The 13,013-nt window shown below is 44.4% G+C and overlaps 1 protein-coding gene across 1 annotated transcript in view; it reads right to left on the bottom strand.

Annotated features, from left to right (window-relative positions):
- LOC146209265 (uncharacterized) overlaps positions 1 to 13,013 on the bottom strand; it is a 200,021-nt gene that overhangs the window by 83,266 nt on the left and 103,742 nt on the right. The gene's annotated exons all lie outside the window — the stretch shown is intronic.

Consider the following 13,013-nt stretch of genomic DNA (forward strand, 5'->3'; position numbering starts at 1 on the left):
CGGCCGCTCATCCAGAATCTTGCTGAGTGGGTGAAAACGGTGTCTTGTAAGTACTCGTAAATATACACAAAACTGAGTTTTTTTTTTGAGGTGCATCTTAGCAGCCCAAGGCATAATTACTGTACCTACGATTGGACGCTCTCTAAAGTCCACAAGCTGGAAATGTTTATACTTGAGAGTACGGAGAAACTGTGCCGGATGAAGCCAACAAACAGAGTCTCGTAAAGCTGTATTAATGGGCGCTCAGTGGACCCCATTTGATGCCATCTATTAAACGAAGTACATGAGAAAATAATTAGCCATTTCTTTACCATAGTAATATGTTTCAACCAAGATTGTTGGTGGTGAGTAAATACTACCAAGAATCTGCCTGGAGACGTACGGTATTACGACTCCATGAAGAATAACCGGGTAGCGGCGGACACATTTTCCCGTAAATGCAACCGCTGCACACTTTTTGACCGCTAAAAGTATACCTTGACACCGTAAGTACTACAGTTGAAATTCGAGATAGTTGGTCAGTTGTCAGTGCAGCATTTTCCTTTTTTATATGTATGTGTGTATTGTGTGCCTCTCCTGTGTGTCGTCGCCTACTCTGCTGCGTGGTGCATCATACCATAAGTACTTCGATGTCGATGACACAGCTCGTTGCAATCTCACATGTAGTTGTGGGTGCGTCGAACCGGAAGCTCAGATCCAGATGACGTCAGTATGTGCACTGATGTGGATGTTAGTTGGCAGTGCACTCACCAGGCCAATTAGCGCAACGTTCAATAAAGTTGGGATCAGGATGGCGGTTAGTCTCTCCTTCAGGCGTAGTCATGTAAACAGAGTGGCCACTGAGATATCTCACAATCCACAAGTACAACCAGCCACCAACTCCCACGTCGTCGTGTCCATCAAGAATTTCATCATGGAGGACATTGTCGTAAGCCCCCTTTGTATCTAAATAGACAGCAGGTACTAGTCGATGGTGACGCCTTTCATGTTCTACTGTCGCCACAAGGTTGATTACGCTGTCGATGGGAGAGCGTCCCCAACGAAATCCAGTCATCATATTAGGACAAATATCATTACCCTCTAGAAATCACTCAACTCTTCCGGCACCATTCGCTTCATAAATTTCCAACACAGCTCTCTAGGGCAACTGGCCGGTATGAGGTAATTTCGAGAGGGGGCCTTCCAGGCTAGAAAAGAGCAACCGGGCGGCTAATCTTGCAGTGTTCAGGAACAGTACTAGAAACCCATATATCATTGAAAGAATTCAGAAGTGCAGTTTTACCATTCTTGCCTCCGTCTCATAAGGGTAATAAGTAATCCCGTTAGGACAAGGTGCAGATGTATGCCGATAAAATGCAAGAGCGGCTTTTAGTTCAGCTATTGAAAAGGGCAAGACGTATTGATCATGCGGCGAAGATGACGCAAAAACCTCTGAAATTGGTAAGTTGTGCCTGGTTTGAGCCCACAATCATTTTACAAAAATCTTCAGCTACGTCAACTTCATTCCGTCGTTGATAAAGGGTCAGGGCATGAAAATGGTGCCTTCCTTGCGGAGGTGTTCGCAAGCTTCTCGCAATATGCCAGATAAGCGATAGGGGCTTACAGGGATCCAGTTATGAGCAAAAGTGTCTCCAAAGTGGTCGTCCCAACTACTCCAGCTGGGGCAAAACGTGTCGTTGAGCTCGGCGAGAAAGTGCGAGATCTTGCATGGATTTCGTACTTCTGTACTTTTTTCAGCACGCCAACGGATCGCGCGATGCCGCTCGAATTTGAAGTCGATGTTGGACACTGACGTCGGCACACAAACATAGCAAGGGTTCTAACTGAAAGAGGAAGTAATGAGGCCCTCTATTTGAGATGTTGACTGGAGGTCCACGCTGGAAGTCTCCACGGATGCACTTAAGGTGGGCCAGTCTGTGTATTGCACACGAGGCGAAAGGGCTAGTGCAAACCAATTGATGCATACGTACATTGGTATGTGATAACTCCCATGGGTTTCCCCATCACTAAACAAAAAAAAGAGGAATGGAGGATTCTGAAAAAAAAAACGCCACATCCAATCAGCTGCTGTAGAATGTTCCGCGTAGAAACGTCGGTGAACCGTCGTTTATATTGAAGAAATCTTGCGTATGCATAAAGTCTGCCAGGACACTTGGTTGCTCATTATGGCACTACCCCACTGAGAGTGGTGAGCATTAAAGTCACTCACAATAATACGAGGAGCTGCATAACACAGGATTGTTGAAAATAGATATGGCTTGTCCAAGCCATAGCTCCACGGAATATAAGTGCCAATTACAGACCACACTCGTCCTTTAAGGGTTAATGTCAAATAAATGTAGTGAATGGTGTTGTGGGGCTGTAGAGCATGGCAGACGTGCGCAATGTCTTGGTGTACACATATCAGCACTTTGCATGTTTCGTTTGCTTCTCGAGTCCATAGCAGAACATATCCAGAAAGGCGGAAAGCAGCCGGCATGTTGGGCTCACAGATCACAATCACAGAAAATCGGTACTTCTGTACTCGCAGTCGGAAGTCACTCAGATAACCACGCAGGCCTAGGGAATTCACCACTACAGTGCGGCGCAAGTGCATCGTCAAAGAGGTGGAGTTATTTTGTTTGGCCATTGTGAATTATTGCAATGCCGACAATAGCGGCTCAAATGCGTCCAAAAACTGAACAGCAAACTTTGCTTGCGTGGTGATGCTAGAGAGCAGAACCCGCGTTGAACGAACAAGCTGTTTTAACATTTATTTCACTTGCTGGCTGTCGGGGTTGTCGGAATTGTCAGCGCGTGTGACAACCAAACTGGAATGATGCCTGGCGATGGCCTTTGACGGTAGAGCTGGCCACTGAACTTAAGAGGCGGCAGGTAATGCAACAGCTTCTGTCTGATTCTTTGCCTGTGACATTGCATATGACATTACGGAGAGATTATTCTCAGCTGGATTAGGCTCAATCTGTTGCGGCACCTGAGCTGTTAACTGTACAGTTGACTAATCAGACTAGGCTTGCCTTCTAATTGCTTGTGTCGGCGTCGGCAGCGCTGCTTGCGGCGCTGAATAGACGCACCTGCTTCTTGATGAGTCGAATATCTCGCAAAAATATTCTTTAGTATAAGTCTTCCCGAAATTTAGGACAGGCCTAGCCATCGCTTGATGGGCACCCGAGCAGTTAGCACACTTGGCAGTCTCCGCCTGGCATGTGTCATGATGCTGCGTACCGCCGTATCGACGGCAGGATACCTTGTTTCCACGAACGGCACTCACATGTCCGATCATGTTGCATTTGTGGCACTGAAAAGGTTTTGGAACATACATCCGAATTGGTTGTCTCCCATAGCCCACTTTAACGTGGGATGGGAAGGATTCAGTTTCAAAGAATAATTTAACGCACTTCCAGAGGCCAAAACAATGAACATCCACAATGCGCGCCATAGATTTGATCAGCGTGCATAGATTTCTTTCACTTATTTCGGGGCCAACGTCCGTGAGTGCACCTGCAGTACTATTTATCTCATGTGCCAAAAAGAAATGGATCTTCATGTTTCAAGCCCACCTCTTCCTTTCAGCTTGTCCACTGTAGCCTGATATTCAACATCCACGGTGAGGACATCTTTCCAGGATTTACTCCTGACCTCGTCCACTTCACCGGAAACCAGCTTGTCGAAAAGCTGGGTCAGGTGCTGTCCGAATATAACAATCAGATTTGCCGTCGCCGGTGTGGGTACGAAGGCCACGGAAAAGACCGCTTGCTTGTCAGCATTCTTCTTTGGTCTCTCACTGGTTGTTGATGATCGGCGAAGCTTCCCTTTCCGGTGGCGCGATTGTACAGGCGTGTAGCAGATTTCAGAATGCATTTCAGTCAATGTGGAATCATCCGCCGAGTCTTGAAGCTTTACGTCCGCGAAATTGAGGTAACCGTTCGAGTATGTCACAGCCTGTTCGACGGTGGCGGGTGGGCGCAGGGGTCGTGCGCCCGCCATACCGAAGGATGACGAGATCAAAAATATCTGAGAGAGGTTAAAATCCAGAAGAGTGGAAAAACGTTAGCATCACACGTTCGGAAACCTCCACTTCTTCTTTTCCCCGCTTAGTGTCAGGGTAGAGCACAATACACTTACGCACGTAACAAAACAGGCCACTGCTGAGCGATGATGATGATGATGATGGTTTTCGTTAACTGGTGTGGACGTCAGAGCAACCTGACTATTTTAGATAAGCTTGAGAGCAGTAATGAAAAGAAAACGCGAGCATCACAAGGATCTCCGGGGCGTAGCCGAATGCATAATTTAGGGTACTGTAGCCCTTTGCCAGGATACTGATACTTATGCTTTCGCACTTCAAAGACGTTTAGATTTGGTTTGGTAATGTTCATAAGGTTTAACATTTAATGCGACTCAGGTTATGAGTGATGCCGTAGGGGAGCGCTCGGGAATTTCGACTGCCTGGGGTTCTCGAGCACATGGGCGCCTTACTTTTCGCCTCCATCGAAAAGCAGCAGCCGCGGCCTGAATTCAATCACGCACCTTGGGCACAGCAGTCGAGGGCCCTAACCCCTGCACCTCAGCGGCGGTGCAGGTTATCGTGTTTAGCTGGCCCTCTTGAAGATTTGGTGAACAATATTCGCCACAACGCAAGTTCAAGTTTGCCGAGGTGAAAAACTGCTCTGCAAGTTGCAACACTTACTTCCTTTTTACGAAGTTTCCTTCCGGACACAGCTGAAATGGGATGCGGTTTAAAAGCACTTCTTAAAAAAGCGATACCAGGACCTAAGAATGTGCACAAGAACAGCAGAGTGAGTTTTGTCATGTTCAGAGGAATATGAGTCACAATGTTCATCGATACACCTACCATGTGAATATATATTGGATGTTTTTGTTTTTTCGATAGTACAAAATATTTATACATACAGGTAAGTGAGTTCAGATTTATTCCAGCTTTACGGCTATATTTGAGCTACTGCGTATACCAGGTAAGAAGCAAGCAGAATGCTTTATGCAGCTCACTAATTACCTAAACAAGGCTTAACAATAGTAATAACTCTAAATTTCTATTTTAAGTTTATTGCTGTATTCGCAAAATTGCAGCTAGTCTTGGAAGTAGAAAAACAAAGGAAGAAACTTTCAAAAAAAAGAATGCAGTGTGCAGTACAGGGTCCACACATATGAGCCTGATGTGCGCTTTCCCACTGTTACCCCGCGCCAGGCGCGTGCAGCTCAGATCGGTCCGTCTCGGAGCTTTAAGGCCGGACTGCGAGCGTAATGAGTGCGCGCATGACAATGCGGAGGGCACCAGGGTTGCCATTGTCGAAGTGGAACTCACAACCAACTTCCGCGCACCCGTCTGGCTCTCAGAGGATGCCAGCACTGCGACGACATATTTGGGGGAGCGATTACGTCACAATGGTGGGCCAGCGCTGTATTACGGTGTGAAGCCAACTATCAGGCTTATATCTGAGGGCCGTGTACGCGCGCTGAAATTATTAAGCATGATTTTTCCTTGTTTTTATTATTTGGAGGACGAGCGTGAATTCTGCAAATACAACGGGCCCCCTAAATAAATTTAAAACTTAAATATCGCATTTAGTTATATGGTGATATAATCGAAGGATCCTGTCTCTGTGTACTCCGTAGACTACCCCCAATATAGCTCCAAGGCGTAAATAAACCAAAGGCAATTATCTTTTCAGATCCGGACCACGAAAAGGAAACAACAAGAAGAATAAGTTTGGGATGGAGCGCATTTGGCAAGCACTCGCAGATTATGACTAGCAGCTTACCGGTATCGCTCAAGAGGAAAGTATCCGAATCCGGCACCTGAGAATAGCTGGCCTTTCAGCAACCAATCCTGCCTCATACGTCACTTGGACGCAGGGACCTCATCATCGCTCACTTCTGGACTTCATAAAATCAGCCAACCTTTTTCCATTGATTTAATCATTTATTCATCCTTCATCTCATAACCTACTGATGCCCTGAGGCAATAAATATCGACTTAAAAAAAAAGGAAAGTATACAACAGTTGCATCTTGCCTGTACTCACCTATGGGTCTGAAACGTGGAGGCTAACCAAGAGAGTTCTACTTAAGTTGAGGACAACCCAGAGGGCTATGAAACGAAAAATGGTAGGGGTAACATTAAGGGATAGGAAGCGTGCAGAGTGGGTCAGAGAAATAACTGAAGTTACCGACATTCTAGTGGAAATTAAGAAGAAGAAATGGACATGGGCAGGACATATAGTGCGAAGAGAGGATAACCGATGGTCGCTGAGGGTAACAAACTGGATTCCAAGGGAAGGAAAGCGTAGCAGGGGGCGGCAGAAAGTTAGGAGATTAAGAAGTTTGCAGGGGTCAAGTGGATGCAGCTAGCACAGAACCGGGTTATGTGGGGAAATATGGGAGAGGCCTTCGCCCTGCAGTGGGTATAATAAGCCTGATGATGATGAATTATCTTTTTGTAACACTTTTTATTTGGGGAGGGGGGAGGGGAGGGATCTTATAAAAACACTAAATACGACGTATATATTGGCAGAAATTTCAGTTCAGCCTCCTTCAGGCAAAAGGGCACTGAAAAAAAAAAAAAAACCCGATATTTGACATGTCACAATGTATTAAGGCTTCGTGATAACATACAAGCTGCACTTGTGAAATGGCGATAACTGGCTTCTAAATTTGTAACAAACAACACACGCAGCTACAGATATGATAATCTGTCTGCAGGCTTCCGTGCGTTGTGTAAGCCACATACGCTCGATGTGGATCATAGCTTTCTAGCTTTATAATAGAAAATGAGAACAGCTACACATTTTACGAAACCGTCGACAAGTCTGGATATCATATTATTAAAGTAAATTGGAAAATTGTTTAGTGCACGAAAGAAAACGCCAGTTTTGGTTGTCTGCGCATTAATTGGACCTATACTTGCGCTATAGCGACCATTTATGTTTGTGCATGTAAATGATACGTTCTTTTATATGTAACGTTTAAACAACCAATTACTTTCATAACAAGAATCTGTAGGCGCATTTCGCGACGTTAACTTGGAGTATAAAATGGAAATGTTTGCAAAAATAGCGGAACTACTTGTAATATTACTGTCGCCTGTCTCTAATAGCAGCCGCAGAGATACTGAAAAGTGCTCCTGGAAAAAATAATACAGTTGGACACAAACCGCTATCGTTAGGAAATGGCAAATATGGTTTTTGTATTTACTTCATTCTTTTTAGCACGTTTTTGTTTTAGCTAAGCCATATTAGAGCCCCGTTATTTTTGCTTTCATCGAACTCAATTCGTAGTGTTCTAATTATGTGTAAAATGTTTGCGTGAAGAGAATTGAACAGCTTTAAAGAATGCATGCACACGAACCTGACGTCATGTAACCTAATTTCAAGACGTTCATCACCACTGTAAATTAAGCGGGGTCAACAAATAACTCTGCCGTCATACAAAATGCCTGATACAAAGTTTTAATCGAACAGTACCTATAAATAACTGACGGAGCGTTCTTATAGAAAATCAGCCATCGAAATACGGCTTCCGGAAAACACTTGAAATAATAGGAAGTACCCCTGCACCGAAAAGCAGTCAACCGATGACCTTGAATGATGAGAACATTGTCTTTTGTAAAAATTTCCGAGAGGCTTTTACTTCCTTTTAGGGTAAAATTATTGCGCTAAGTAAGTACGCAAGCAAGAAATATAAATACCAGGATAACTGTGCAGATTTTATCGATTTGCTTGGTGTGAGATAGATAACTGGATTTCTTGAAAGGAAAGGCAGAGAGGTTGGCCGGAATAATTCAAATTTGATCTGCTGCTCTGCACTGGGGAAGGGGAAGAACAGAAGAATATCATATGGGTGACGATTTGGGAGAATGCATATGAAATATATCACAGGCACAGTAGGTTGCTTTACAAGCGCTAGTCAAGTCCCAAGGACATGGGGCACACTTCACCTTGTCCTGCCAAGCGCCCAGCAGCAGTTCCTCCGAAAGAAGCCTCTTGCCTAAACGTTTCAAGGAAGCCGCTCGCACACTACTTTCGCAAGCAAAAACGCTAGCTTCAGACGTTCGGAAACCTCCACTTCTTTTTTCCTGCGCTTATAGTAAGGGTAGAGTACAAAACACTGAGGCACGTAATCAAATAGGCCACTGCTGAGCGATGATGATGGTTTTCGTCAATTAGTGTAGATGTCAGAGCCACCTGACCATTTTAGAGAAGCATGAGGGCAGAAATTAAAAAAAAAGAACGCGAGAATAACAAGGATCTCCGGTGCGTAGCCGAATGCATAATTCAAGGTACTACAGCCCTTTGCCAGGATATTGAAAGTTGTACATTCGCACTCCAAAGAAGATTAGATTTGGTTTGGTATGGTATGGTTCATAAGGTTTAACATTCAATGCGACTCAGGCTATGAGAGATGGCGTAGGGGAGGGCTCCGGGAATTTCGACCGCCTGGGGTTCTCGAGCACTCACATCGCACAGCACATGGGCGCCCTACTTTTCGCCTCGAAAAGCGGCAGCTGCTGCCTGAATCAATCACGCACTTTGGGCACAGCAATCGAGGGCCGAAAACCCTGCCCCTCAGCGGAGGTGCAAGGTACCAAGTTTAGCTGGTCCTCTTGACGATTTGGTGAACAATATTCGCCACAACGCAAGCTCAAGTTTGCCGAGGAGAACATCTGTTCTGCAAGTTTCAACACTTACTTGGTTTTTACGAAGTGTCTCTCCGGACACAACTGAAATGTGATGCGGCCTGAAAGCGTTTCATAAAAAAAAAGCGATACCAGGGCCAAAGAGTATGCACAAAAAAAACAGAGTGATACGTTTTGTCAGGTTCGGAGGAATATAACTCACAATATCCATCGATACACCTACCGTGTGAATATATTGAATTATTTTGTTTTTTCGATTGTACAAAATATTTAAACAGAGGTGACTTCAGATTTGTTCCAGCTTTAGGGCTATATTTGGGCTACTGCGGATACCAGGAAAAAGGCAGACAGAATGCTTTGTGTGGTTCACTGATTACCTAAATTTTGGTTATTAATAGTAATAACTCTAAGTTTCCATTTTAAGGTAATTGCTATATTTACAAAATTGCAGCTACTCCTGCAAGTAGTATAACTAAAGAAGAAAGTTTCAAAACAAATATGCAGTGCGCAGTGCATGGTTCACAGATGCCAGCCTGATAGGCGCTCTCCCACTGTGACACAGCGCCAAGCGAGCGCTTGCAGTTCAGATCTTTAAGGCCGGATTGCGAGTGAACTGACTTCGCGCATGAGGCTGCCGAGGGTACCAGGGTTGCCACGGTCACAACGAACTTCCCTGCTCCCGTCTAGCTCTTTGGTGATGCCAGCACTGCGACGATATCTTTGGGGCGAGCAATAACGTACCGAGGGTGTTCCAGCGCTGCATTACAGTGTGAAGTCAACTATCAGGCTGATATCTGAGGGGCCGTGTACGCGCGCTGAAATTATTAAGCATGATTTTTCCTTGTTTTTATTATTTAGAGGACGAGCTTGAATTCAGCAAATACAACGGGCCCCCCAAAGAAATTTAAAAGTTAGATATCGCATTTAGTTAATTGGGGATATAATCGAAGGATTCTGTCTCTTGTGTACGTCGTAGACTCCAATATAGCCCCACGGCTTAAATATATGAAAAAGCCATTTATCTTTGTATAGTAATTTTGGAGCTTGTTAAAAATACTCAGTATGATATATATATTGGCAGGAATTTCAGTTCGCTCTTATTCGGGCAAAAGTGCACTGAAAAAAAAAAAAAAAGCATTGATTTTACATCTCACAGTGTTTAGGGCTTCGTGTCATGATATAAGCTACACGTGTGAAATGGCGACCGCAGGTTCTAAATTCTATCGAAAAACACGCGCCGCGACAGATATGGCAGTCTATTTGTAGGTTTCCGTGTGTTGTGTAAGCTAAATGCGCTGCATGTCGATAATAAGTTTCGAACTTTACAATAGAAAACGAGTACAGTTACAGCTTTTGCGAAACCGTCGACAAGTCTGGATATCGTATCATAAAACCATATTGAAAACTGTTTAGTACACGAAAGGAAACGCCAGTTCTGGTTGTCTGCGCATTTATTGGACACATACTTGCACTTGAACGCCTCTTTACGTTTGTGCATATAAATGATATGTTCTTTGATATGTAATATTCAAATAATCATTTACTTTCACAACAAAATGTTCCAGGCGCATTTTGGGACGTTAACTTGGAGTATAAAAAGAAAATATTTACAAAATAGCGGACTTGTGACATTAACTGTCACCTGCCTCTTTTTGCAGCCGCAGAGATACTGAAAAATACACGTGGAACAATACTAGAGTTGTAAACAAAACTCTATCGTACCGAAATGGCAAATTATTTTTGTATTGACTTTATTCTTTCTAGCCTGTTTTTGTCTTAGCTTAGCCATATTTATGATAAGCCCCATCGTTTCTTGCTTTCATCGAACTCGGGTAGTAGTGTTCTAATTATGTGTAAAATGTTTGCGAGAGGAGAATTGAACAGCTTTAAAGAATGTGGGCACACGAACCTGTCATGTCATGTAACCAAACTTCAAGACGTTCATCAGCACTGCAAATTAAGCGGGGTCAACAAATAACTCTGCAGTCACACAAAATGCCTGGCAAAGAGTGTTTCTCGAACAACACCTATTAATAATTCACAGATCGTTATTATTGAAAATCAGTTGTCGAAATACTGCTTCCCGAAAACACGTGAATTTTTTGAAATTCTTCCACAGAAAATCAGTCAACCGATCACCTTAAATGATGAGAACATTCTCTTTTGTAAAACGTTCCGAGAGGTTTTTACTCCATTTTAGGGTCAAATTCACGCTCTAAGTACGCAAGCAAGAAATATATATATATATATATATATATATATATAACAGGAGAGCTGTGCAGACATATCAATCTGCTTGGTGTCAGATAGATAGATGGATTTATTGAAAGGAGAAGCAGAGAGGTTCGGCGGAATAATTCAAATCTGGTCTGATACTCTGCATTGGGGATGGGGAACAAGAGAAAAGATCATGATGGGCGACGATGTGGGAGAACGAATATTAAATATATTACAGGCACTGTAGCTGGCTTTACAAGCGCGAATCAAGTCTGCTCGCGCAAAAAAAGAAAAGACGGCAAAGATCCCGCACTGAATGGGCACCCTTCCCCTTGTCCTGCCAAGCGCCCAACAGTAGTTCCTCCGAAAGAAGCCTCTTGCCTAAACGTTTTAAGGAAGCGGCTTGCACACTTCTTTCGCACGCATACACTGGGCACACCAATAATATATGGTCCACAGTCTGTGGGATGCCACAAGTTGAACATTCCGGCGAGTCCACCTGTCCAATTAAAAGTAAGTAAATCCCTTGTCCTGCCAAGCGCCCAGCAGTAGTTCCTCCGAAAGAAGCCTCTTGCCTAAACGTTTTAAGGAAGCGGCTTGCACACTTCTTTCGCACGCATACACTGGGCACACCAATAATATATGGTCCACAGTCTGTGGGATGCCACAAGTTGAACATTCCGGCGAGTCCACCTGTCCAATTAAACGTAAGTAAATGCGCGTGAAAGCCACGTTTACACGAAGTCTATGTAGCAAGCTTGCCCGATGGCGTGGAATATCACGCGGAACATAAAATGTCAATATTCAATCGAGCCTTTTTAGACGAATGTGTTGGGCGTCTGGCTGGGCACAGTAAGCTGCCGTAGCATTCTTCTTTCAACTTGGTTTTGTGGGGTTTAACGTCCCAAAGCGATTCTGGCTATGAGAGACGCCGCAGCGGAGGGCTACGGAAATTTCGACCTCTAGGCGTTCTTTATTGTGCACTGACATCGCACAGAACACAGGCGCGCCTCGCTTTTCGCCTCCACCGAAAAGCGGCCGCCGAGGCCGGGATTCGATCCCTCATCCTTGACAACAGTAGTCGAGCGCCGTAACCACTGCGCCACCCCGGCTTAAGAAGGCACGTCGTATCCGCTGGTGAAAAAAGCACAGCTGTTTGGAGGCCACTGCTGAGTTCGCTTTTCGATTCAACATCGACCTGTTCATTCCCATGGAGCCCCCAGTGGACAGGGGTCCATAGAAACATTATCCTGTGGCACTGCAGTTGGGCAGATCTAAGGAGCTCCATAATGCTTAGTACCAGGGACTGGTCGGCAGTGTGGCGTAAGAAGTTTTCAAAAATGTACAATGCATGAATGTACATCATTTTTGAGGTGGTTCCCCACGTACGCAGTGAATAGATTCCAGAATGGCTACAAGTTCAGCGGCGTTCGATGTAGAAGTATGTCCCAAAAAGAAATGTAGAGTTGTTTTCTGAGCTTGTATGACCACAGCTGCAGCGGATGAATGTGCTGACACAGATCCATTGGTGTATACGTGAATATAGTTAGGATATTCTGACTAGATGTGCGCCAGAGTAAGTTGTTTGAGTCCACTAAGTGGCACCATTGACTTCTTTAGTATTCCGGGAGCATGGAGGTGCACCAAAGGTTTATCCATCGTCATGGTGGTTGGGCGGACCGATATGGGAGGACATATACTGTCGGTACTTGCGACTGATGGTTGCGGAGTGCACTTGCAAAACTGCAGTCCAGCCGCTCATCCAGAATCTTGCTGAGTGGGTGAAAACGGTGTCTTGTAAGTACTCGTAAATATACACAAAACTGAGCCTTTTTTTTTAGGTGCATCTTAGCAGCCCAAGGCATAATTACTGTACCTACGATTGGACGCTCTCTAAAGTCCACAAGCTGGAAATGTTTATACTTGAGAGTACGGAGAGACTGTGCCGGATGAAGCCAACAAACAGAGTCTCGTAAAGCTGTATTAATGGGCGCTCAGTGGACCCCATTTGATGCCATCTATTAAACGAAGTACTTGAGAAAATAATTAGCCATTTCTTTACCATAGTAATATGTTTCAACCAAGATTGTTGGTGGTCAGTAAATACTACCAAGAATCTGCCTGGAGACGTACGGTATTAC

Source organism: Amblyomma maculatum, chromosome 1, assembly GCF_055883805.1.
Source record: "Amblyomma maculatum isolate TAMU_Amacu chromosome 1, ASM5588380v1, whole genome shotgun sequence".
NCBI lineage: Eukaryota > Metazoa > Arthropoda > Arachnida > Ixodida > Ixodidae > Amblyomma > Amblyomma maculatum.